This window comes from Muntiacus reevesi, chromosome 6, assembly GCF_963930625.1.
Source record: "Muntiacus reevesi chromosome 6, mMunRee1.1, whole genome shotgun sequence".
NCBI classification, from domain to species: Eukaryota; Metazoa; Chordata; class Mammalia; order Artiodactyla; family Cervidae; genus Muntiacus; species Muntiacus reevesi.
In genome coordinates, this window is record NC_089254.1 from 91,270,645 (window position 1) to 91,292,146 (window position 21,502).

The 21,502-nt window shown below is 47.6% G+C and overlaps 1 protein-coding gene across 5 annotated transcripts in view; it reads right to left on the bottom strand.

Annotated features, from left to right (window-relative positions):
• The window catches only part of PLXNA4 (plexin A4), a 469,014-nt gene that overhangs the window by 399,281 nt on the left and 48,231 nt on the right, over nt 1-21,502 (bottom strand). The window contains exon 1 of one of the 5 annotated variants that reach the window (XM_065938909.1): nt 16,712-16,801. The exons of the other annotated variants lie outside the window; for them this stretch is intronic. The gene's annotated coding sequence lies outside the window, so the exon portion shown is untranslated. Of the gene's footprint in view, nt 1-16,711; nt 16,802-21,502 lie in introns of those variants that run through there. 5 annotated transcript variants of the gene reach the window in all.

The following is a 21,502-nucleotide window of genomic DNA, read 5'->3' on the forward strand; positions in this document are numbered from 1 at the left end:
TTGCCCCTCCCCGCCACACCCCAATCCCTGCAACAGGCCAAATTAACAGCCCAAATCCCAGATCCCTTCACTGCATGTCAGCAACCCGGTCCTCTGGGTCCACTGCCCAGCTCTGAGCCTCGATGTCATTTTAATGAGGCAGATCTTGGCTGCCGCCCATAGTGAGGCCTCCTCTGAGAGGTTTTCATTAAAGGCAGAGAACAAATGCTTTAAGAAATGGTCAAGTAAATAAATAAATAAACAACTCCCTGTGGAACAATATAGTTTTCCATCCTAATGGTCTCATTCATTTCTATTCAAGATGCCTTTCGGTGTGCATTTCCAGAAAATGGTTTTTCATATTTCTTCCAGTTCAGGAGAAATCTGGGAAGGAATGGCCTACATCTTATTCAGGGACATTGCACTTCTGTGGAATTTCTTTCATTCTCCCCCCAGTCCCTGCCCAAATAACTCAGAAAAACAAGCTGATGGGAAGAGGTAGATGACTGACAAAGAACATTCCCCCACCCCAAGAAGCTTGTTAATTAATGTTAGTCTCTCAGTCATGTCAGACTCTTTGCAACCCCAAGAACTGTAGCCCACCAGGCTCCTCTGTGCATGGAATTCTCCAGGCAAGAACGCTGGAGTGGGTAGTCATTCTCTTGTCCAGGGTACCTCCCCGACGCAAGGATCAAACCTGGGCCTCCTACATTACAGGAAGATTCTTTACCATCTGAGCCACCAGGGAAATCCCAAGGAGAGAGAGAGCAAAGTCCTAAATGAAATCAACCCTGAATATTCATTGGAAGGACTGATACTGAAGCTGAAGCTCTAATACCTTGGCCACCTGATGTGAAGAGGCGACTCACTGGAAAAGATCCCGATGCTGGGAAAGATTGAGGACAGGGGGAGAAGGGGGCAACAGAGGATGAGACAGTTGGATGGGATCATTGACTCAATGGACATGAGTTTGAGCAAGTTCTGGGAGACGGTGAAGGACAGGGAAGCCTGGTGTGCAGCAGTCCACGGGGCCACAAAGAGTCGGACACAACTGAGCGAATGAACAACAAGAGGCGAAAGAAGAAAGCAAAACAGAGACTTGACATTGTCAGTAAAAGTCCCAATGAAAACCACAAATCCTCTCAAAAAAGCATCAGAGGAGGGGAACTGGCAGATAGCACACCCAGGACCAACAGCAGTCCTGTGAGCAGATGACCTTCATCTCTTCCCCCACCAGGCAAACATGCGCTCAGGGCACATTCCAAATGAGCAAGATACTGTGGATCCAAGGATGGCCGAGGCTGGACCAGGCCCTGGAAGAACCCTGAGTCAGGGGGGTGGATACCGCCAGAACCCCAGTTACTCAGATGATGAAATGTTAGATGATGGACTTCAAGAGCTCAGATGAGTACAGCTGAGTACGCTGACCTCTAACCTGGGGCAAGGGGAACAAGGAAAAGGCTGCAGGATGCCTTGGAGAGGCCGGGATATTTGGGCTGAGCCTTGAACTTTGAGAGGATGTGAAGAGCTGGAAAGGAAGGGCCTCCCTGGGGAGGGGTCCTTGGAGCCACAGCAAGGGCCCCCTCAGTGTGTATGCCAGGAGGGGTCTGTCTGGAAAACATGGTTCGTGAGAGTCAGAAGGACATAGGGTGAGAAAGGGAGCCAGGACCCTGTCAAGGTGTCCCTGGGAGGTTGAGACTAAAATACACGGTGTCGAAGAAAGAAACTTGGGAAGAGCTTGGCTCCTGCTCCCAGAAAGGACCTCCATGTTCCTGTCGGTTTAGCCTTTGCTGAAAGAACTGAATTTGGAGCTGAGGCCGGTGAGAACTCCACGGGAGCGGGGAGCACCTTGTTCACTGGTGTGTCCACAGTGCTAGACCCACACCTGACATGGAATGGAGACTCAACACCTCTTTTCTGGCTGGCAAGAAGAGAGCTGGAGATGAGGAGGAGCATTAGCATCTGTGTATCACTTACAGGACCCCAGGCCCCAGCCAAAAGCTTGCACACTCATGACCTCACTCATCAGACAACTGTTGGCTGGGGTCAGAAGTGTTTGATCTGCTTTGCAGATGAGGAAGCCAGCTCAGCAAGAGTACATGGCTCATGGCTCATAAGCTGGTAGAGCTGAGGCTGAAACCCAGCGATGGTGGTGGTGGTGGTCTCGTCACTAAGTTGTGTCTGACTCTTGCGACCCACCAGGCTCCTCTGTCCATGAGATTTTCTAAGCAAGAATACTGGAATGGAGTGCCATTTCCTTTTCCAGGGGATCTGCCCAACCCAGGGATCGAACCTGGGTTTCCTGCACTACAGGCAGATTCTTTACTGACTGGCCTACTGGGGAAGCTCAGGTGAAGCCCAGCGTTGTAGTATTACAAAAGCCATCCTCTTTCTAGGAAAGCACAATTCCAGAGCCCCCAGAAGTCAATTCTATTTTATTTACTTATTTATTTTTAAATTTTGATTCTTTCCAGTGAAAGCTCTTATCAAATTTGTTACACTGCTTCTGTTTTATGCTTTGGTTTTTTTGGCCATGTGGCATGTGAGATCTTAGCCCCCCAAATAGGGATCGAACTCGCACCTCCTGCATTGGAAGGTGAAGTCTTAACCACTAGACCACTAGAGAAGTCCTGGAAGTCCATTTTAATCCATGTTAAGTTCCCACACACAGAAATCCCAATACATCACCCAGCAATACCTCCCCTAGCTCTGTAGGAGGACAGCAAAAGCCCCTGGAATCCCCAGGGCATAACCTCACAGGTAACGCCCATCAGGCAGGCACAGGTATTTATTTCTAAAAGCAGTAACGACTGGAAATTGCCTGGCACACAGTCTCTCCCAGCCCCAAGTAAGGGTTTCTTATGTATGAGTTGTTGTGGATGTTATTATTGCAGTTGTTGACAAGACTTTAACAAGATTAGAAGAACTAGGATCAAAAAATACCAAAGGTACCATCTCTGTAGGTGATGAGGGGTCAGGATGGTTCATCATGAATTGCCTGTGCACATCTAAGTATCAGAGAAGAATCTAAAAGTTTATCTGAAAGAGATGATCCACTTGGACAATTCCAATGGCTGATTTTACAGTCAAGAAAGCTGTGACCCACAGACGTTAAATGACTTGCAGGAGGTCATGCAATGAGCTCACAGTGCGGATGGGGTCAAGCTCAAGTCCCTGGACTCTCAACCTAGGGCTCTTCTCACCACCCGTGGCCTGTCTCCCGACTTTACCTGAACCCACTTCAGCCTTTGTCTGGAGGAGCCTGCTATATGGGCGCCATGTGCTCTGCTGGCTACTGCAGCTCTGAGGACACCGCTGCCAACAGCCAAATTCCAGCAGGGTTGGTAATCCTCATTCCAGACAGGCAGGTGTGGGTCAGGCCTCAGCCACCAGCCTTCTGGAGGGAACTGTCAACAGTCCCTGTGTTGGAACCTGCCGAGCACCAGGAAAGTGTGCCTGCCACAGCCCCGCCTTACTGTACCCACTCACGGGCCCACAAGCCAATCAACAGCTCTCTGGTTTGCAAGAGGCGAGACGAGGAAGCCTGTAATTATAAATTTACTGAGCAGAAAGGTGCCAGGCCTCATTCCCCATCTTCTATTAGGCACTGAAATGAGACACAGTTATGCATCTCAAACACTCGTCACCCTCATCTGGGGACGGTGAAATTACTGCGCCTGGAGAGGGGGGGAACCCACAGAAAACAATAACATGTGATAGGAATAACCAGCCTCTCATTTCACACACCACGAAAGAGACTGATTAGAAAACAAATAAGAGAAATGGAAGAGAATGGGGGAGGTAGGGATGTGAACTCCAGGGATGTGGAGGGCTCCAGCTTGCCTCATCAGAGACCCCACCGGCTACCACCCAGGGTGAACTAACTGCTGCCCTCCCAGCCCAGTGCCGGACCCACAGGTGGGCAGAGTTGCCCACCCTTCCCCCTGCCCCCCCAAGGCTGCCTGAGGCTGTCCATCCTGGCAAAGCGGGATTTAATCCTGGTAAGTGAGGACGTGACCTAGGAAACCCCCACTGAGATTCCAGGTCCCATCCGCCATCTCTCTCTCGGTCATCACTCAGTTGATTTGAAAAACCAAGCATTGGAGGTGGCATTCAGCCCAGTTCTGATGCTTCAAGGCAAATAATGAAGCCGAGTCACCCCCAAATGGCCCTGAAGGGCTCAGGAACTAGGAAGAATGGGAAAGGCTCAGGAAGGTGGGACTGAAAGACTCTGAATCAAACCCAAACACGCTGCTGTTTTCCCCCTCTTTGAAATCAAATTTTAATTCTAAATCATCTCAGGAGAGGTGGGACTCATTTTTAGAAGCTGATCATCATTTTGATTAAAGAAATTGGGGCTTTGTTTTATGTGGCACGTGGTGAAGAGCTCAAACTAATTTTCATGAAATAGCATCATCTCAGATTCTTGAGTGGCAGAGAAGAAAGTTATTACAGAGTAGTTTAAAAATAGCAATTACTGCACAAAATTACTTTGGAGTTTACAAATTGTTTTCATATACATTTCCTTGTTCTGACTGTACTGTGTGTGGCAACTCTGTTAGGCAGAAGTATTTGTAAGTAGGCAGCATTTACAGATAAGGAAACAGATGCATGAGTAGTTATAGGTCCTGGCTGGGGTCACAACCAGTTATATTGGGACTCGGAAATCTCTTCAGGTCTCCCTCGGTGGCACACGGTACCTTCTCTGACCCTCTGAACAGAATCCTCTTGTCCTCAGGACCTTTGCTATGGAATAATAGAACATCCAGAAAATGTCTTCTGGGATGGCATTTCAAAAGACAAATCACAATCCATCTTGAGTCTAGAAATCAACTGAGCAGGCCACATGTGCTCTTTTTAATGAAATAAAATAGAGGAGAGAAATAAAAGCATGTCACATTTAGGAAGGATTAAACTTCTGTGAGACTTATGTTTCAGCCACGTAAGTGCATGCATGAGTGTGAAGTAAGTCTACTTCCTATGGCTGGTCACTATCATGGTAACTATGATGTGTCCACTTGACTGGGCCACGGTGCCCAGATATGTGGTCAAACGTTATCCTGGATGTTTCTGAGACAGTGTTTTTGGATGTCATTACCATTTGAATCAGTGAACTTTGAGTGAGGCAGACGTCCCCTTATAATATGGGTGTGCAGCCACCCAATCAGTTGAAGAATGACTCAAACAAAAGCTTGACCTCCCCAAGGGAGAGGGAATTCTACAGCCGATGCCTTTGGACTTGAACTACGACATGGGCTTCCCTCTGAGTCTCAAGTCTGCAGTCCTACTCTGCTGATTTTGGACTTGGAGCCTCCATAATTGCATGGCCCAATTCCTTAAAATAAATCCCTCTCTCTCTCTCTCTCTCCACACACACACACACACACACACACACACACACACACACACACACAGAGCTTCTGCATCTCTGGAAAACCCTGACTAATACAGTTGTGATCAAAAAACAAAAATTGGAAGACGCTGTTAGAGCAGTAGACACCTGTTGTTTTTGCTACTATTCATTTATCCTCTAGAGATCCACCCCTTCACCCTTTCTCAGCCAAAAGTTTCTGGGAAAATTAACTTCATCCATAGTCCAGGAGAAAACACATCGCCTAAGCTCAAACCAATCAGCACAGAGCAGGGGCGGGTCCCCGTGACTGGTTCAGGGATGGGCACGTGGTTGGATCAGAACCTCTGGGAGGCAATAGACTTTGGACGGGAGTGCTGAGGAAAACATTCTAGGTCTGCCATTGGCTGTGGCCTTGGAGAGGGGTGGGCTTAAGAACTCTGGGCACCATCTCGTAACCTGGGGGGTTGGAGGGGGGCGGGGAGCCTGAAGAGAAGGAAGCCTAGTATGGGGAGAGCAGAGTTGAGCCAGGGCGCGGGAAGTCCTGAGTCCCAGGTCCTGGTGCTCACACAGATGTCTGGATCACGTGCACTGAAGCCAGCTCTATGCTTATACTTTCCAGCTACGGGAGCCAAAAATTCCCCTTTTACATAAGCCAGCGAGGGTTCTGGCACTTGTTAATGAAAGAATTATGACCCATACACAGAAAAATCCAGCCTTCCAGCCAAAAGAATAAGTGTCTCTCACCACATCCTCTCTAATAGACTGTCCTTTCACAAGAAGAAGTAAGCATGCCCGGGTCCCACTGCCCCAGAAATAAACCAGAATTTTGCAAATACTGAGTTTGTATGTGTGTGTTGACTTTCACAGTCCACCACGACGCTCCCCTGTCTGCTGGGCCTTTGCCTTGAAGGCCATGCTGACAAGTCTCTTGGGATCTTCACCTGTCCACACCCCCGTGTCTTCTGCATAGGTGGTTACCCGGCCTGGGATGACCACCCCATCCCCTCCCTTAAGGCCTCATTCTTCTGATGAATCATGTTTGACTCTGGCATGGGTCTAGGACAGCCCCCCACCCATACGTTAGTGCAAGAATTCAAGTTAGTCTCACATTCCACAAACGCTGTTATATTTGTCCGTTGATGCTCCCCCTTTTCTAAAAAATATGAGCTTCTGGAGGTTAGAAATTACTATGTATTTTTTGCCACTATTTTCTTCTATTTCAAGCCCAGAGCTGGATACATGGTTGGTATGTCATAAATGTTTGGGAATGCATAAGCGAGTAGATGGATGAATTATGAATGAATGAGTTGATGAGTGACTAAACGAGGAATGAATGACGACTTCACAGAAGAGTGTATGAGACGGCAGCTGGGATTCCCCTACAGCTGAAGTGCCATGGAAATCTTGGTGCTGAGCCACTTAGGCCAAACTCACAATGCTGACTTTACCCACTCTAATCCAGGGCATGTAGCTACTTAAATAGCCTATTTTGTCCATTAAAACCATGACTTCAAATGCAACGGGGAAAATACATCTCTCAGACACGGTTTACAATGAGAGCTGCCAGTCCACCAAGTGGATCATCATAATAGGTTGCCTGGCATCCACAAATTAGACTTGAGAACCATCTCGCTACTCAGTAGAGGAACTCAGCACAGACCTTGTTGAGAAGAAGGAACTGGGCCTGAAAACTAAACTGCAGCAAGGAAAAGAGACAACACAGGTGATGAAGTTGCTGGAAGTCAGGATGTGTTTGTTCATTCAGCCAATGAGTGTTGATGGAATATGCCATCACGTGTGGGATTCTGAGCTGGGTGTCAAAGGCTATAGACACTCCAAAGCAGAGAACAGTAGAGAACAGAGAACATACCAAAACTGTATGCTTCTCCATCACTGTAGCTACTGAAGTAAAGCTGCTGATAAGAGATGCCTACCAGCTATGGTCTCCCCGGCTTCTCTGCGTCCACATGGCCTCCAGGTATGACCGCATGACTGGTGAAGGGGTCATGGTGACACTTTCATGCCAGAGCAGGTAAGAAATGGCTTCTCTACAGAGCCTTTCACCAGCTGAATAAAGAGAATTCTGAGGCCCTGCAAGACCGTGGAGCCTCAGGATGGAAGGACCCATCAACCAACCACAGACATCCAAGTCAGACAAGAAATAAACCACTCTGCCTCCTGAGAAGTCTGTATGCAGATCAAGAAGCAACAGTCAGAACTGGACAAGGAACAACATACTGGTTCCAAATAGGGAAAGGAGTATGTCAAGGCTGTATATTGTCACCCTGCTTATTTAACTTATACGCAGAGTACATCAGGAGAAATGCTGGACTGGATGAAGTACAAGCTGGAATCAAGATTGCCAGGAGAAATATCAATAACCTCAGATATGCAGATGACACCACCCTTATGACAGAAAGTGATGAAGAACTAACAAGCCTCTTGATGAAAGTGAAAGAGGAGACTGAAAAAGTTGGGTTAAAACTCAGCATACAGAAAACTAAGATCGTGGCATCTGGTCCCATTTCATGCAAATAGATGGGAAAACAACGGAAACAGTGACAAATTTTATTTTGGGGGGCTCCAAAATCACTGCAGATGGTGACTGCAGCCATGAAATTAAAAGACACTTGCTCCTTGGAAGAAAAGTTATAACCAACCTAGACAGCATATTAAAAAGCAGAGACATTATTTTGCCAATGAAGGTCTGTCTTGTCAAAGCTATGGTTTTTCCAGTAACCATGTATGGATGTGAGAGTTGGACTATAAAGAAAGCTGAACGCCAAAGAATTGAGCTTTTGAACTGGTGTTGGAGAAGACTCTTGAGAATCCCTTGGACTGCAAGGAGATCCAACCAGGCCATCCTAAAGGAAATCAGTCCTGAATATTCAATGGAAGGACTGATGCTGAAGCTGAAACTCCAATACTTTGGCCACCTGATGTGAAGAACTGACTCATTGGAAAAGACCCTGATGATGGGAAAGGTTAAAGGCAGGAGGAGAAGCGTACGACAGAGGATGAGATGGTTGGATGGCATCACCGACTCAATGGACATGAGTTTGAGTAAGCTCTGGGAGTTAGTGATAGACAGGGAGGCCTGGAGTGCTACAGTCCATGGGGTCACAAAGGGTCGGACACAACTGAGTGACTGAACTGAACTGAATTGGGACAAGGCTCTGAACTGATGGACTTGTATGTCCCAACAGTTGGCACCAACCAAATGAACACAGAAGACAGCCAGCACACAGTGTATCTGAGCCAATTCCAACTTGAGACTGATACCTGGGGGTTCTGTTCCTTGAAGTGCATGAGGCTGACCCCAGGGAAAGTCCTCTTTAACTGTCAGTAGCTCCCTCCTTGTTCCCAAAGCCAGATGGCAAGTCACCAAGCCCAGCGAGGTGGATGATGGCCATGCCAGTGTCTCCCGGGGCAAATCTTCATGTTACTCTGAAGTGGTCTTTCTGAAGCTTGGAACCAAGGAGGCACCTTGTGTGTGTGCAGCTCGAAGCAGTGAGGGGACTGGGGACACAGCCCAGGCCCCCTGTCTATCTCACCTAAGAAACACCAGCCAAGCGCTGATCCGAGTCAGCAAAATGGACAAAGGCCTTTGTAAGATTCCTCCTCCAATTTGTAATCAATGCATTCAGAAGAACATCCTCAGGAAGTAACTGGTATTTTTTCCTGTCTGCATTACTCACTTTAAACTCTTGGTTTCTAGAAGAAGGAGCCATGAATTGTGATTCTCTTTCTTTTTCCAGAGAATTATTATTTTCATAGAACATCTGTGCCTGCCTTCTGAAGCCACGACATCCCCTGTGCGCTGCACTGCCAAGTACTGGCCTTTGCTGCAACCCCTCCTCCTCATCGATGTCTCAGAAATGCCCGCTGCATTCATGGGAGGAAGAGCACTCCCAGTGTGGATGTCGCGGTGCTACCGCTAGGGGAAAGGTCAGGTCAAAGGAACTGTCCTCCCAAGAGGAGATCACAGCGCTGTGACTAAACAGTTAGGAAATCCTATGCAGGGGTGGTGGTGGGGGAACCCAGAAGTGTCAGCCTGGTTGTAACCCAGCACAAAAGCAGAAGGCAGCAACAGCAGGGGCAGGTCACAAGCCCAGGGATCAATCCCTCCAGTCTGCTTTCACTCTGATCTGTTCCTTTGAGCAAGAAGAAATGTGCCATCCGGGGTCAGGGAAGGGCTAGAGAAGGGCATAAAAGCTACGGAGAGGCAGACATGGGGAGCCAGGCCCAAGCTTAGAGTCTGGCTGCCAGGCAACCAGGCTGGTCCCCGGGAAATTCCACGCCAAGCTCAGTGACTTAATCCTTTACTTCCCAGTTTATCAGACAGGGCTGGGGGAACACGATGACCATGGGCAGAGCCTTTGCAACCAGCCTGGAAGAAGCCCCTGCTGAGAATGAGCCAGGGAGCTGCCCCCATTCAGAGATTAGGTCCTTGCTGGATCCCTGAGGTCCCCATCTGTGGTTTCCCTTCCCCCAAGCCTCCCCTCCTTGGCCTTGAGGGAGCCCCCCGCCCCCAGGGTGCAGAACCACCTGTTCCTGGCCAAGTCCGCTGTTCCCAGCAGAGCCGAGTGGGAGCTCCAGCGAAGCCCAGGCAGCCCAATATGGAACGCTATTATTACACCACGGCAGTCCTTTATATTCCAGGCGCTGCGCTCGGGTGGGGGAGTCGCTAAGCAATGAGTCTCTTTACTCCAAGTCTGGCTGCGAGGCTTTCAAAACACAACACTCTCAGTGGCAGCCTGGACTGGAAGGACACAATTGTCAGCTTCTTTCCAGGGTCTCATTTAAAGGAACCGGCCAGCCAGGAACTGGGGGGCAGATGTCCCAAGCTGACTTGGCATCCATGTGGTCACTCTCTCCCATCCCAATCCTTGGTCTGGCCGGTGAAAAATGCCCTGTCCAGGGGGTCTGGCTCCCAGTTACTTCTGAGCGTCCCCACTGGCCTGTGGATATGCAGAAATGGGGGCATATCATGGAAAGATGCTCAAGACACCCCAAAGCTATGCCTCCCTTATGACAAAGGGAGTATTTGTTGTCATTTTTGCTGCCTCAAGATGTGGGTAGACATTCACATCACAGATAGGGGTCTGGGGGGCCACCACAAGCTAGGGACAGACATTGATCCACACAGCCCCATCTCAAGTGTGTGACCTGGAGTGAAGTAGACCGAAGGATTTCTTGGCTGTCTGATCTTCATCTAAAACGGAAGCTTCCCCAGGCACCCATTCACCACTCCCCTGAGCCTGGCCATCTTCTCGCCCTGGACCCCCAGCCTGGCACCTGAAAGCCAAGTGACATCCTGTGGTCTTCAGGCTAGCAAGCTCCTCTCTCTCAAGGCCCTTCTCTCCTGCCATGGGCGCAGGAAGAGGCAGGATCTTCTTTGTTCACAGCAGTTGACCTGTCAGCCGAGGTCACCTCTAAGAACCCCTTTCTCTCTGGATCACAGTGGCAAGGATGCCTCAGGCATCAGGAGTGGTCCTCCTCGCTGGCCACAGTCCTGCTTTCTTGATGCCTCAGTGTTCCCATCTGTAAAATGGCACTTCTGGAAACAGGGTGCTGAGTCAAGGTCACTCATTATGCTTCTTTCGGAGCTTAATTCTAGAAGGAGTGAGAGTGAGGCATTTCAGGCTGCGTGGAGCACAGGCCGACACTGATGTGGGGAGGGTTCCACAAGTGGCCTTTGCCGTGAAATGGTGAGGATGACAACACCCAGGGGTGGGTGTTCACTACAAAACTGAAGGCTGGTGCTGAAGTCTCTCTCTCGAGTCTCTTTGCATCTTCACTTAAAGGGTTTGTGGTGGCCAAAGTCCAAGTTGTGAGGTGCTTTGGGAGGGCCCGCGGGTTGCGTCCCACGACCTGGCCCTGGAGAACGCAGGGCATGCAGCTGTTAGGCCGGCTTCCATCACACTCATTGAACCTATTTTCTCTCTCTCAGTAAGGACCGCTGGAGCAGGACACACTTTGTCAGCTCAGGCACTGGCCAATTCACTGAGTCAGACTCCAGAGAGCAAGTTAACCCTCCAAGGAGGGGTCTTCACCGCTTCCAGCCTCTAAGGACCCTGAGTCTCTTGAGAGTTGAGTGAAGAATCAGCAGGCCTCCAAGCTCTGAGGCTCCTCCACCCACTAAAGGGTTTAACCACCACCCCATGATAAGGAGATGCTGCCTATTTCATCTCCTATCTTGAGCAAGAGAAGAAAATTTTTAAAGGAATGGAAATTCCTCTCTTTAGACAGCTGGAAATCTCTCAGTAGACTTTTCTAACTAAAAAAAGTCAATAGGTTTGGAAAGGATGCTAGAGGCAGATTGCTAGGGGGACCCAGATGGGAACTCACTGCGCTCAGATCCTTGCACTCAGCATCTCTCCCAGGTACCACTCTGTTCCCAGAATGCCTCTTCCCACCCAGAGCATCGATGCCAGCTCCTTCAGAGCAGACCTGCATCCCACAGCCCAGCCTCCTGCCTTCCAGCCCACAGGGTCGTCCTGCTGACAGGGAGTGAGTGAATCCACCCAACGGTGGCAACATGAGGGAACAGGCCATTTGGGGCAGATTTAAGCTAAATAACTGCACTTCTGTGTCACCTAATGTCTGGTGGGAGAGCTCTCTCCCTGGTCCCCTCCTTGTCCTTCCTCCTCCTCCCTTTCTTTTTCAATCCCCCAGAAAATCAGGAAGTGAACAGTTGTCTCCCTTGCTGGTCTATATTCATGTAATTAGTGCTATTTAATTCCACGATGAGCCAAAGCTCATAAAATACAAAACACATTTCAGCTGCGTGCCGCAAATCTTGGCAGAAATCTCCCCTGCAGCCGGAAGCCGAACAGAGCTATATTCACTCCTTTAAAAAAAAAATGCTCAGAATCAACTGGAACAAAGTTTGGGGATCAGGCACTATTACATGTAAACAGACAAGGAGCTAGCAAAATAGGGTATTTGATATCTTCAAGTTTGGAAGTAATCCCTAACCCCAAGGCAACCCTGAATTTTTAAAATATTTGATCAAGTAATGCTAGTATTAGGAGGCCGTACCTCCTAAAGAGAAGGTTCTTAGCCACCCCCCTCCCCGCTCTCTCCTTATTCCCATGGGCTTTAGGTGTCTGGTTCCCAGGCAGTGGGGGGACCTGAGCCACCGTCTCATCCTGCCTCTCCCACCTGCTGGACACACACCTATGAATCAAAGGACCAAGGAGAGCTGTGGGTTCTGGCAATGATTCTCCATTAACACAGACTTATCTTCCAACTCCTTTGCCCCCGCCCACCCCACACCATTTTGCTGAGACCTCACGCTACTTCCATATTGGTGCCAGCAACAATATGAACAAGGAGCAGGAAATCTGAGCCCCCATTCTGCCCCCATTTCTCAAGCGAGGCACAGAATGGCAAAGGCCCTCCAAGACCATTCTCCAAGGCGCCCATCACTGTAGAAGCCACACAGCATGGGTCTCAACAAGTCCACCTCTCCCCCACATCAGTGCCATTCCTGAGGGAACCTGGTCCCGTCCACAGCACCCCTATGAATCGGTCAACCCCTCCTCCTTCTCCAGGTGACAAGAACATGGGGGGCAGGGTGCTGGATGGCCCGGAGCAAGGCCAAGCAGAGGAAGGAATCCTATTGGATTCCTGCCGACATCTTGTTTCAAGACCTGTTCAGAAGCTGTGTTACCAGGGGCACAAGAGTCCAAGAGGTGGATCCAAGGTGTGACAGAGGATCAAACCCACTGCAAAACCCAGGAGACCTTGAAGTAGACCCTGCAGCTCCTATGAATCTGCTCTGCACATCACTCAATGGATGGAAACACGCAATGCTCCACTGAGAGAGGAGAACATCTGCCAGCACTGGCCATCTCCTCCTGTTACACGGCCTGAAATTCCACCACCATCACCTCTTGTTTGTGGGTTATATTTGGCTTTCCGTATGCTTCTTCATATTCAATCAGCCCTCATGACTCCAAAAATATATATCCATCCCCGTCCAACCCATTATTATTACTGTCCAGATGGGGACATCAAGACTCAGAGAATTCCATTAAGTTCCCAAAGCCCTGCTCTTCATATGCCCACAACTCAAGTCTTCTGATGGACCCAACACTTCCCTGTAAACCACAAGGCCACCCATCCGAGCCATCAATGAAGATGGTATATCAAAAGTGGGATGGGGATAAGTCGAGAAGATACAGTCACTGTGACCAATGCAGTGGCTAGCTGGGAAGAAAAGGAGGCCTCCTAGCCTGTTAGAGTATAAACAATTTTGGACCGTCATGACCTCCATATACTTTGATGGCTTGCATGTGATGGGAGGGGACCCTTCCCTTCAGACCAAGGAGATGGCACAAGTGGACAAGTTCTCAGTGGCCAAGGGATGATATAAGGGGCCAAGTAGCAAGAAGGGTGGGTGACCCAAGTCCATCTCTGCATTCATCAACAACACTTAATCAGTTCCTACTACATACCAGAAACCTATGTTCCAAGGGTGAACAGTGAGTAAGACAAACATCTTTGATGTCACAGAGCTTACATTTAACAGGAAGAAGACAGACAATAAACAGGAAAAATAGTTATTTTCAGATAGTGTTATTTTCAAATTTTTGAAGTTGTTTAAAAAAAAGAAAAGGATAGTCATTTAATACAGAATAACTTCAGGGGCAGGGTTTTTCCCAGCTGTAGTGGCCAGTAGAGGTGCCTCGTAGGTGATGCTTGAAGGGGACTTAACAAACGACAAGGAGGAGCCAGCTATGCAACGATCTGGGGACACAGCATTCCAGGGCAAAGGCAGAATGAGTGAGACACTCTGAGGAGGGGGCTGATTTTGGCAAAGAAAAGGCAGAATGCTGAACTGCTGGAAGGCACTGGGCAAGCAGGGAAGTGTGAGTAATGGGGTCCGAGGGAAAGGCAGAGGACAGATGATAGAGGACATTCAAATCCAGGGAAGGAATGAGAATTTCATTTCAAATGGGATGGGAAGCCATGAAAATGTCTTGAGCAAGGAAGTAACACGGTCAATATATCATTGGTCAACTCAGTCTGGCTCCAGGTGCAGGATGATTTGAGGGTGGAACAGGTGATCTGCCAGAGTTCCTTGAGGGGTGATGGTGGCCTGACTCAGGTGTTACAGGTGAAAACAGGGTAATCATTGTTCCAGTAGGGCTTGCTGGTGAATATGGAAATAAGAGGAATAATTATAATACCACTTTGATTTTGGCTGGAGCACCTAGGTGAATGGTAGTGCCTTTCTACTGATATGGGGAAGGCTAGGGAGGAACAGGGCAAGAAAGGAAGGATGTCAAGAGTTCGGTTTGGAACATCAAGGGCAAGGCTGTCTGCAGTGTGCCATGCTGGGATGGAAGGGAGTCATGGAGGGAAGTGGCTTACATAGAACCCAGCTGTGTGGTCTGCATAAAGCATCTCATTTAAATGCTGCAAGTAGATGCTAATGGTATCCTTATTTTCTAGATGAGAAACTGTTCTCAGTACCTAATATGAAGTGAAACTGAGATTTGAACCTGAGCCTGCAGAAAACCCCAGAGGTATCAGGGCATCCTGCTTGCATCAGCCTTTGGTAGAGGCAGAGACTGAACCAAGGGACCTTGGCTGGCAAAGGGGGATGCCAACTAAAATATTTTCCTAAGAGACTTAGCATTTTACACTTACATTTTGTGAAAGAAAAACTATCACATCAAAGTTTCCATTTTACTAAAGGGGAAATTGCAAATGCTTATGAAGTACAGCCTAATTTGTAACCTCATAAATTTGTAGCGAAAATTAATAATATTAAAAGAGTGGAAATGGCAGAGGATATTCAGCATCAGTCATATGCTTCTTAGCAATGAGCTCTCTCTTCACTCTCTCTCCAGGTTATAAAGAGCATCTTGGGCACCCAGTTATGCTAACTAGTGAAGGTTTAAGAAATTAGGCTGAAATCAAAAGAATTCAAGCTAAGGATAAGACCTTTTAATATTAACTTTTAAGAAAATTGTGGCAAAATCTACATAAGGTAAAAAATTTTCCATTTTAACCATTTTTCTTCTTTTTTCTTGAACTATAGTTGATTTGCAATATTGTGTTAGGCGTACAGCAAAATGATTCAGTTAACACATATGTGTATATATATTCTTTTTCATATTCTTATCCATGATAGATTATTATAAGGTATTAAATATAGTTGCCTGTTGTTTAGTCACTAAGTCATGTCTGACTCTTTTGCAATCCCAGGACTGTAGCCCGCCAGGCTTCTCTGTCGATGGGATTTCCCAGGCAAGAATACTGGAGTGGGTTGTCATTTCCTTCTCCAGGGATCTTCCTGATCCAGGGATCGAACCCACGTTCCCTTGCATCCCCTGCATTGAAAGGCAGATTTTCTACTACTGAGCCACGTGGGAAGCCCAGGTATTTCCTGTGCTGTTCAGTAAATCTTTGTTGTTTATATATTTTATATATAGTAGTTTGTTAATTCCAAACTCCTAATCTATCCCTACCATTTCCTTTTTGGTAACTATAAGCTTGCTTTCTATGTCTGTGAGTCTGTTTCTGTTTTGTAAACAAGTTCATTTGCATTACTTTTCAGATTCCACATATAGGGGCTATAATCACTGTAACCATTTTTAACTGTACAGTTTAGTGCCATAAAGAACATTTGTACTGTTGTGCAACCATCACTGTCATCCGTCTCCAGAACTTTCCCTTCATCCCAAGCTATAATTCTGTACCCATTAAACACCAGTTCACCAAACCCCTCTCCCCGCAGGCCCCTGGTAGGTAATATTCCACTGTCTATGAATTTGACTATTCTAGGGACCTCATTTAAGTGCAGTCATACAGTACTTGTCCTTATGTGTCTGGCTTATCTCACTTAGCATAATGTCTTCAAGATTCATCTAGGTTGTAGCATGTAGAGTAAGACAGTGTTTAATTTTAAAACATGGACTTCCCCTGTCAAAAAAACTTCTCTGGATTCTAAGTAATTCCTGTTCACAGTTGCCATTTCATGGACACTGGTGAGAATGGGAAGAAATGTTGAAATGAGAAAATGTAATAGGATAAATGCCCATGGAAGCTTCTTGAATGAAAGCACACCCCCTTAACAATACCTGCAACTCCAAACCTGCACACTTATCAAGAACATCAGTCCCTCACAAAGCTCTGCCCTAAAAGGGTCCCTGATGAAGCAAGTTTGGGAAACACCAGTCACCCTCCTAGACAGTCAATTTGCATATTTGTTGCTATTGTTTAGTCACTAAGTTGTGTCCGACTCTTTGCGACCCCATGTGCTTATTGTTAATAGTCCTGAGAAGTCTTTTGATGAAGACACCCATTGAAGGATTATTAATCAGAGTTTCTCAAACATGTTTGACTAAAGATGTTTAATACCTATTAATATCTTCCATTGCTTAACGCCTTTTAATGTCTAGGAACACTGTTCCACGTCCACACGTTGGGAAAAGTTGGTGTGCTGGCTTCCAGTCTTCAAAATACTGTTCCATCTATTTTCTCACTTAGTCTTTATAAAAATCCTGTCAAGTAGATTGAGAATTTTAAGTTAATTTGCTTCACTTATTAAAACACACACACACAAAACTATCAAGCTTTAGGTCTGGAAGGAAAATCTCCAGGTGAGAGAAGCATCTGGAAGAAGTGGTCTGAACTCTGTTCCCCTGATGTCCCTTTCGGCTAAAAGCCCACTCACATACACACCGTGTCCACCATTGCCACAGCCCCAGGACACACAGCATCCCCCTTCTAACCTTCTGGCAGAAGACTACATGGTCGTGAGAACAGCCTCTCCTGCTGCCTTTTACACAGCTGAAGTGAAGTGTGAAGTGAAAGTCACTCCATTGTGTCCGACCCTTTGTGACCCCATGGACTGTGGCCCACCAGGCTCCTCTGTCCATGGGGATTCTCCAGGCCAGGGTACTGGAGTGGACTGCCATTTCCCCCTCCTTACACAGCTGAGAGAGGCCACAATTTTCCCTATGATAATATGAAATCTGATGGGGAGACAAAACAAACACTGACAAAGGAAGACACATAAAATGTGTCTCTCTGAACAAACGATGGGTTTCTGCTTCAGACATTCCTAACTCATTCCCAGGTTCAAAGACCCCTCCATCCTCCAGCCAAAGAGTGGGTTCAACTTCAAGGCACCTGGCTTGGAAGCCTCACTGCCTCTCAGCCTGTAGTGAAGGTGTTTGCGGTGCCCCTGTGGGGGCTGCTGCTTTGTCTGAGGATAATGAGCCTCTATCCTGTCTCATGAAGGGGTGACCAAAATGCCATCAGTCATCCAAGTAACAGGTGGCTTCCCAAATGGCACAACTTTGGAGGTAGGAGAGGGGATTCCCATCCCTCTCTGGGCCCCAGTCTTTATGCCTGAACATTAAAGGGTCTCTAGAGTTCTAGCCAGGGGTCAAAAAAGGACAGTGGACATGGCAGCACAGTGCGTGTTCATCTACTGATGAAGAAAAATAAACCATAACTTGGAAATCAGAATGACTTGTTACAGTATTTATTTTCCTTTTATGATACCCAGGCCCTAGGCAAAATACTATTAAAATGTCCAGCCTTGTCTCAACCATGCTATTAGATATTAATGGGCAGTTGTAAATCCATTCCTGGGCTGAGGTTCTAAGGAAGATACATCCTGTCCTTGGGAGCCAATGCAGCTGAAGCTGCAGTTATTAGCAGGAGAAATCCCAATCTCTCGGGGAGAGTCGAGGCTGCAGGATCTCAGCCTCTCCCCTTCAAGTGGAGGTTCTTCCTCCAGTGCCAGGTCTGAGCAAGGCCATCATTCCCTGAGAGAAAAACCTGCCATCACCTCTACTTTCCCAGATCCCCTCCTGCCCACCTCCCCACCTTCTAGATGCTTTGGGCAGGAATTATCCTCTCCATTGAATAGATGAGAAAACAGAGGCTCAGAGAGGTTAAAGGCCTTTCCAAAGGTCACCGAGATTGTCCCAGGAAAGGAGTGATCAGCAACCACATCCAGGAAGAATAACACAGTGTGGTAAAGTGTCAAACAGGCACAGAAAAATGAATTGAAAAGAAATGAAGTGATCTCTAAGTGAACAACGAACAAGAGTCAGTCGACAGTGAAAAATCAATGAGGCAAAATGCTCAGCCTGTAAAGATCGATGAGGCAACCGACCAATGACCCGTATTCCCACCTGAATTGACACCCGACCACATCACGGTCACATTTGTATTTGCCCAAACCAACCCCCCATGCCACCTGCCGGCATATTCCCCGAGTACCAGATTCAACCTCCACCTAGGTGCCCCACGGTGCTGATTCGAACAGAATCTTCAAACATCCCTGAGAGGTAGCTGATGGAGTTCGCACAGACAGGCTACAGAAAGAAGCCCCTGGAACGAGGAGATAAGGTCACCTTCAGAGAGTTAATTTAGTAATGATAAAGACATCCTCACGGAAGCAGCAGATATCTGCAGAAGCCACCTTACAGGGACTAAGTGTCCCAGATCACTACTGAAAGAGCAGGGAGCCGAAGTCCACTCGGGGTGACATGATTTCTTCCTCAAGACAAGAATGTAACTCTAGAAGTCTGTAGTCTGAATAAAGAAGATATCAGCCAACTCAGGGCAGTCGGCCTGGAGTACAGAGCAAAACATCATGCACTGCTGAATCTTAATCTCATACCAACCAGGGAGAGAGCATGGAGGTGGCCGTCAGACATGAGTATGGGCCTTATTCACTGGGAGGAAGGACAGCAGTTGGTTACCGGGCTTTTTCATGGCACGGATGATACCAGCCTCCTGGTTCCAATTCCACATTACTCCAGTGAGCCAGCTGAACCCCCTGATTCTTTCTTGCTGGTATATCCCCACAACTTTATTCAGGAGTACAGCCTCCATAGGCAGCCTCACCTCAGAAGGGGGCCAATCAAGATTGGAATAAGCCAGTGAATCCCAGTCCCAGTGGGTAATCATGACTGGATTAAGCCAATCATGGGGGTCTCCTTCCCCCTTTCAGTGATGAGCTTTGGAACAGCCATGAGACTCAAGCCTGGCCCATTGGACCAAATGGGAAGTCTGCTGGGGACTCCACGCAGAGGAACAGTCCTCTTCCTCACTTGTCCACCACCCTTGGTGCCATCAACTGTTGCAGGCTTCTCCTGAACGGCAGGGGAGACATCACTGATATACCCACCATGGCTGACCAGAGGACACAAAATACCGGGGGTTGTGGGGGGGTGTGACCCATCACCCCACCTTATCATTGGAGGCTGAGCCACTGAATGATCCCACCTGGAGGCACCAACCTGCAGTCGTCTCATGGAAGATGATCATTCACTTACTGTCCACACTATCCTTTGGGTTCTGTTAACAGCAGCTGAAAGCCTCTCACTGACTCACCCAGAAAACCTTCAGGTTACACAGGGATTCTCCAGATATCAGGAAAAGGCAATGGCACCCCTCTCCAGTACTCTTGCCTGGAAAATCCCATGGACGGAGGAGCCTGGTAGGCTACGGTCCATGGGGTCGCGAAGAGTCAGACACGACTAAGTGACTTCACTTTCAGTTTTCACTTTCATGCATTGGAGAAGGAAATGGCAACCCACTCCAGTGTTCTTGCCTGGAGAATCCCAGGGACGGTGGAGCCTGGTGGGCTGCTGGCTATGGGGTCGCACAGAGTCAGACACGACTAAAGCAACTTCGCAGCAGCAGCAGCTCCAGATACCCTGCCACCATGAAGCCAAGAAGGGTATCTAGGAGAGCAAGCACCTTTCTTCCATTAACTAAAACAGACTCCACAACAATGAATGAAGTGGCATTTTTACCTTAAATATCAATATCCCAGAGAATTATATTGAGTTAGTCCTAAGAATCTCTCCATCTCTGGATACACTGGCAGAGTCAGACCCTGGTCCATGGTAACTCCACTGTGGGGTACCCTACCCAGAGGCCACTCGCTGCCTGAATGTTGGTGTCACCTTGTTTAATAGTAATTGGAGGGAACAATGGTAAACACATACCTCCTTCCAACCCCACCTATTTATATCCACTCAAGTCCCTCATCTACTCTATGCACTTGCATCCTTGTTTTTAAACAAGCTACATCTCTCCTGGGGCTTCCCAGGTGGCTCAGTGGTAAAAAAAATAAAAAATTAAAAAAAAAAAATAAACGTCCGCCTACTAATGCAGGAGTTTGATCCCTGGGTCAGAAAGATCTCCTGGAAGAGGAAATGGCAACCCATTCCAGTATTCTTGCCTGGAGAATCCTATGGACAGAGAAGCCTGGTGGGCTACAGTCCATGGGGTCTCAAAGAGTCAGACATGACTGAGCGACTAAATAACATCTCTCTTACCTACCTCACAGTGTTCTTGAGAGTAAAACGAAATCAACATGAAGAATACAAAGTGACATATAAACCATGGAATTTTGGATAAGAAGGCTGTGAGGAAAATCATTTCAACTTCCTGTGCATCAGAATTACTGGGAGAGCTGTGTAAAAAGCAAAGACCCAGGATCCCATCCCCAGAAACTCTCATCCAAAAGATGTGGGATAGACATCAGTATTTTTTAAAAAGCAATAATTATTCAAAATTACTTATAAAATAAAATGCTCCTTTTTAAAATAAGCAATAATCACTTGCTTCCCAAGTGATTGCTCTAATATGCAGAGTGGATGAGTACCCCTGACAGCCAATCCAGAGCAGCAGAGGCAGCAAGCCCAGGTAAGGGAAGGGGCTGCTCAACACCAGCCTCCACCACCCATAAAGCTAGAACACCAGCGGTCTGGGTATCTTCCCATGATGGGGCAGGGCTCAGTAATGTGCATTTCTAACAAACTGCCAGGCAACACTGCTGCTGGCCTGGGGACCACACTTTGAGGGCCACTGATACGTGGACTCTCATTTTTCTTATCACCATCTGGTGTTTCTCACTTACTCCCGTGTTATAACCCCCATCTTGCAGGCTGTTGTTGTTCAGTTACTAACTTGTGTCCAATTCTTTGCAACCCCATGGACTGTAGCACATCAGGCCTCCCTGTCCTTCACTATCTCCCAGAGTTTTCTCAAACTCATGTCCATCGAGTCGGTGATGCCATCCAGCCATCTCATCCTCTGTCATCCCCTTCTCCTCCTGCCCTCAATCTTTCCCAGCATCAGGGTCTTTTCCAATGAGTCAGCTCTTCACATCAGGTG